The sequence below is a fragment of the Impatiens glandulifera genome, chromosome 2 (genome assembly GCF_907164915.1).
Source record: "Impatiens glandulifera chromosome 2, dImpGla2.1, whole genome shotgun sequence".
NCBI lineage: Eukaryota > Viridiplantae > Streptophyta > Magnoliopsida > Ericales > Balsaminaceae > Impatiens > Impatiens glandulifera.
The window spans coordinates 40347506-40354546 of NC_061863.1; positions in this window are offsets into that span (position 1 = coordinate 40347506).

Sequence of the window (7041 nt, forward strand, 5' to 3'; positions counted from 1 at the left end):
CGATTAAATATAATAACCACATAATATTAAAATAAACAAAATAAAGTCATAGTTGATATTTTATAAGAACTGAGAAAAAAGAAATCTTACTTTGTTCTTAACTTCTATTCATTACAAATTTGAACTACAAATATGTACAATTTGTAATCAAATCCATGTTGGCTATCAAATATTCTAATATTTGACAATTATTTATTTATTTATAACTAAATAATTATCCAAATAAATAAATTTCAATATGTGGATTATAAAAAGATTATTTAATTAATTAATTATTATCATATGTCATTAAAATCATTAATGAAAATATAAAATTATTTTATTTCAATTTAAACATTATATATTAGTCAAATATTAATTTTGCTTTTAATAAATTAATAATACTTTAATAATTGTTTTACTAATTATTTGATCAAGAAGTTTTCGATTTTCATAGTAAAAAGTTTATGTTACTTCAATTGACATTTACTAAATTCAACAACAAAACAAAAATTAAATAAAATTATTATTTCATATAAACATAACAATATTATTAAATTTATAAATAACCAACACATTATCTGATATAATTAATAAAATAATAATAATTTGTTAATCTGTCTATTAGAAAATACCCAATTTGACCTTCTTTTAGACAAATAAGTGTTCAATTTGTCAAATTATTACCAAAAACAGCAAAGAATTCGCTTAAAAGTGTAAGATGTGACGGGTTCAATTCTCGATTGAAATGCTATGAATATTAATCATATTTAAAATTATCAAAATAAAAGTTAAAAAATTATGACATTTAATATAAAATTTAAATTAAATAAAATAAAAAATATTTAAGTGAAAAATGAGTTTTTTTTTCAATTTTTTAGATAATATACATGAAATTTTTTTATTTTTTTACTAAAACAACTTTATTTCTACAAATTGTAGTATTTTAAAAAAAATAAAAATGAAAAGAAGATATAATTTGATTGGGATTGGACCCAAATAAAGTCATATTAAATATAGATGAAAAAAAAAAATTTTTTTATCATGTAGTTAATATAAATATGATAATGAGAAATCCTAATTAGAAAACGCGTCCAATTCTGCATCAGATTGAAAAACTGTTCATATCTTTTCTTTCGATTCTGGATAGTGCTATGAATATTAATCATATTTAAAATTATTAAAATAAAAGTTAAAGAATTATGACATTTAATATTAAAATTTAGATTAAATCAAATAAAAAATATTTAAGTAAAAAATGGGACTTTTTTTTTTTCAAATTTTTAGATAATAATACATTAAATTTTTTTATTTTTTTTACTAAAAACAACTTTATTTCTACCAATTATAGCATTTTCAAAAAAAAAAAATGAAAAGAAGATATAACTGGATTGAGATTTGGCCCAAATAAAGCCCATATCAAATATAGATGAAAAAGAAATTTGATTTTTATCACGTCTAATATAAATATGATGATGAGAAACCCTAATTAAAAAACGCGTCCAATTCTGCATCAGATTGAAGAATTGTTGAAGAACTGTTAATATCTTCTCTTTCGATTCTGGATTTAAGTGCTATGAATATTAATCATATTTAAAATTATCAAAATAAAAGTTAAAGAATTATGACATTTAATATGAAAATTTAAATTAAATTAAATCAAATAAAAAATATTTTAGTGAAAAATGAGATTTTTTTTCAAATTTTTAGATCATAATACATGACAATTTTTTTTTTACTAAAATAACTTTATTTCTACAAGTAGCATTTTCAAAAAAATAAAAATAAAAAAGAGATATAACATGATTGGGATAGGGCCCAAATAAAGCTCATATTAAATATAAATGAAAAAGAAATTTAATTTTCATCCTGTCGTTAATATAAATATGATGATGAAAAACCCTAATCGTCCAATGATTCGATTGAAGTGATATAAATATTAATCATATTTAAAATTATCAAAATAAAAAATAAAGAATTATGACATTTAATATGAAAATTTAGATTAAATCAAATAAAAAATATTTAAGTGAAAATGGGATTTTTTTTCAAATTCTTATATCATATTACATGACATTTTTTTTTACTAAAACAACTTTATTTCTACAAATTGTAACATTTTCAAAAAAATAAAAATAAAAAGGAGATATAACTTCATTGGGATTGGGCCCAAATAAAGCCCATATTAAATATAGATGAAAGAGAAATTTGATTTTTATTATGTCGTTAACATAAATATGATAATGAGAAACCCTAATTAGAAACCCTAATTAAAAAACGCGTCCAATTCTACATCAGATTGAATAATAATTCATATCTTCTCTTTCGATTTTGATTGAAGTGCTATGAATATTAATCATATTTAAAATTATCAAAATAAAAGTTAAAGAATTATGACATTTAATATGAAAATTTAGATTAAATCAAATAAAAATTATTTAAGTGAAAAATGAGATTTTTTTTCAAATTTTTAGATCATAATACATAACAATTTTTTTATTATTAAAACAACTTTATTTCTATAAATTGTAGCATTTAAAAAAAAATAAAAATGAAAAGAAGATATAACTCGATTGGGATTGGGATTGGCCCAAATAAAGTCCATATTAAATATAATATAATATTTTATTCATGTTATAACGTTTTCTATTTGAATTTTCTTTTAAGCTAAAATTAAATAATTTTAAAAATGTTAGAATTTTGAAATTAATTTCAAATTAAGATCTTAATTTGATTTTTATTTCAAGTTGTGTTTCATCACTTGAGATCTAATTCAATATTTTTTATAATATAAAGATAATAAGTGTAATATGATAAATTATGATAATATCAATATTATATTAATTTTTTAATGTATATATATTAGACTTAGACTAGCTAATTTTAAATAAACATTCAATACAATCTCCTTATATATTTTAACATCGTATAGAGCTAAAATTGTATTCTTGAGCTACAAAATATAGTTTTTCGCTGTCTTCATCGATAGTTTCGGACTCTAATGCTATATTATTTATTATTTTTTTAATAATTTTTTTTCTTTTAAATAATTATGTTGATGTTATTATTTTTTTCGTCAATCATATTCTCTGAATTTTGTTTTTAGTTGTTGTTTTATCCCAGTAGTTAATGTCCATATTTTAATTAGTATTAATCAAATCATAGGTGCTTCTTTACTAGTTATTTAGTCAACACACTATCATCATTTCGTTAGAATACGTTTCTTTGGTGTTTCACCCCATCATTCTATGCCTATGGGGTTCTACATTTTTCACTAGTTTCTTTTATGCAACACTGTCATCCCAGCATTTAATGGATCCCGAGACTCACGAGTAACTTTGAAGTTTATTCAGTTGTTGTTTCACCCGAACATTCAATGCCCATGACATTTTACCTTTTCGCTGATTTATCAGTCAACACATTGTCATCTTATAACTGGATGTAGCTAATGAGTTTTTCAATCTTGAAAAATACATTATCAACATCTCGTCTTCAATCTCAAGTTGTTCAAGTCCTTTCCATCTTGAGTTTGAAAAATGATGTTATAATATAAAAATAATATATATCTGTAAAATAATATCATAATAAATTGTGATAAAATCAATACTATACTATATTATTATATTATATTTGTCTCCTTATAAATATAATCTATTGTCTATATATTAGACAAAATATATGTAACTCTAAATAATAATTCAATATATTGAAACCCCATTAAGTGTAATGCTTGATAAACTTAAGTGTCTTGTCTAATTAACTGAAGTATAATCATTGATAAACTGAAGTGTATTGTCTGATACACTGAAATGTAACGTTATATTTATTTAACTGTAATTTATTTTACACTAAATATTAACATTTTATAAAACTCAACTAGAATGTAATGTAATGTATGAACGGTAATAAAATGTCATTTAAATACTGATTTGTAGTGGATTTTTAAACTGAAATGTAAATTCGGAAAAAATGATGTGTAATGCTTAATAAACTTAAGTGTACTGTCTGATTAACTAAATTGTAATACTTGAAAAACTGAAGTGTACTGTCTGATATACTAAAGTGTAACGTCATATATACTCAAATATAATTTATTTTACACTAAACATTAACGTTTTATAAAACTCAACTAAAATGTAATGTAATATATGAACTGTAATCTAATGTCATTTAAATACTAATCTCTGTAATGTGTTTTTAAACTGAAATGTAAATTCTGAAAAATTGAAGTTGATAAACTTAAGTGTATTATCTAAAGTGTAAAACACAATTAAATTTATTAAAAATAATAATAATTTAAATAGATATATTAAAATATAAATAATCAAATTTATAAAAATAATAATTTAGATTCATATAGTAAAATTAAATAATTAAATTTATAAAAAAATATAATAATTTAAATATATATAATATAAATTATTAAATTTAGATATATTTAATAATGAGTTATAAGAGTTAAAATAAAAATAAAATAACTGTGTTTAAAAATTAAACTATATTAATTTAAGAATAAATTCATAAAGCAGATTATTTTGAGAAAATAGATTTCAAACAAAATTATTTTGAGAACTAACTCCTAAAATGGACAAAGACGTGTGTAGAACAAGAATGAATTAATCTACAAACGATTCTTATAGTAAAATTCTCGAATCATTCAAATCATATTTCTTACATCTCATTCAAACATTACATTTAGCCTTTGTTTTGGTTGGATATATAATCCACATAGATATGGATAATAATGTGTATACTAAAGTTAATGAGTTGTTTGATTATAAAATTTTATAGAAAAAAAAGCTTATTTAGACGTATGTATTTGTACAAGTAGCACACTAAACATACGTTCTCATAAAATGTAATTTAAATCTATGTACTATAAAAAAAAATAGGCTCATTTAGTTTCCGTTAATAAACAAAATTAATTTTTATTTTTTAATTTATATATTTATTAATTAAATATCAATATATTTTCTCTCTCATTTTTTATTAGTTAATGATTTCTCCATTTTAATATTTTTTATAAATTTCTTATTATTCTTATATGAGTATTTATTATTGATTATTTTGATTTTATTAAACATTTAACATTAATTATTTTAACTTTATATTTATTCTCTTTTTTATGTTTTTTTTCTTATATTAAAATTGATTATCAACTATTTTAAAATTGTTTGGTCTTAATGGTTGGATATAACAACGATTTATCATTTCAATAATAAAAATCCTTCAATACAAAAATAAATTAATTAATAATTAAGAATTGAATAATAATAGCAATTCATTCATCAAACAACAAAAGAAATAATCAAATATTAGACAAAATAATATTTCTTACTACTACTATAGGTCATGAATCAAAATTTAAATAAAAAATTATTAATTTCATTTTTATTCATACTAAATTAAATAAGAAAGAAACCCTTAACAAAAATATTACACTAAAACAAAATTCATAAACAAGTTACTAAAATTTCTTTAAAAATGAGAATTTAAGGATTAAGAGAAATAAAAATTAATAAAAAAGAAAGATGAAATAAAAGAAAGATAAAAAAATAAATATATATATATATATATATATATATATATATATATATATATATATATATATATATATATATATATATATAATGATGTTTAATTTTTAAAGTGTCCGGATTGTCGGGTCGAGAATTGTGGTAAATTTGGATATATATATATATATATATGTGAGAGTAAATGGATACTTGGGTCGGATTGTGGGTTGACCCGCCCATAAACTTAAAACGGTTAAAAATAAAATTAAAAATGTTATTTGTATGTTTCGAACTTGCAACCTAACAAAACAATTACAACCTTTTAACCAAATAGGCTAACAAACTTTATATTTAAAATTCAACATCAAATTTGATGAACGCGAGACATTTTAACAATAAAAGTTCAAATTTTTAACTAACTAATATATATATATATATATAATGATGCTTAATTTGTAAAGTGTCTAGATTGACGGGTCGAAAGTTGTGGTTAATTTGGATATATATGTGAGAGTAAATAGATACTTGAGTCGGATTGTGGGTTGACCTGCCCGTAAACTTAAAACGGTTAAAAATAAAATAAAAAATGCTATTTGTAAGTTTCGAATTTGCAACCTAACAAAACAAATACAAGCCTTTAACCAACTAGGCTAACAACACTTTCTATTTAAGATTTAACACGAAATTTGATGAACGCAAGACATATTAACAATAAAAGTCAAATTTTTAAATAACTAATCAATATATATATATATATATATATATATATATATATATATATATATATATATATATATATATAATGATGCTTAATTTTTAAAGTGTTCGAATTTTCGGGTCGAGAGCTGTGGTTAATTTAGATATATATGTTAGAATAAATGGATACTTGGGTCGGATTGTGGGTTGACCCGCCCATAAACTTAAAACGGTTAAAAACAAATGCTATTTGTATGTTTCAAACTTGCAACCTAACAAAATAAATACAACCCTTTAAACAACTAGGCTAACAACACTTTATATTTAAGATTAAACACCAAATTTGATGAACGCGTGACATTTTAACAATAAAAATTCAAATTTTTAACTAACTAATATATATATATATAGTGATACTTAATTTTTAAAGTATCCGGATTGCCGGGTCGAGAGCTATGGTTAATTTGAATATATATGTGAGAGTAAATGGATATTTGGGTCGGATTGTGGGTTGACCCGCCCATAAACTTAAAACGGTTAAAAATAAAATTAAAAATGTTATTTGTATGTTTCAAACTTGTAACCTAACAAGACAAGTACAACTCTTTAACCAACTAGGCTAACAACACTTTATATTTAAGATTAACACCAAATTTGATTAATGCGAGACATTTTAATAATAAAAGTTCAAATTTTTAACTAAAAAATCTATATATACTTATATAATGATGCTTAATTTTTAAAATGTCCGGATTATCGGGTTGAGAGCTGTGATTAATTTGGATATATATGTGAGAGTAAATGGATACTTGGGTCGGATTGTGGTTGACCCGCCCATAAACTTAAAACG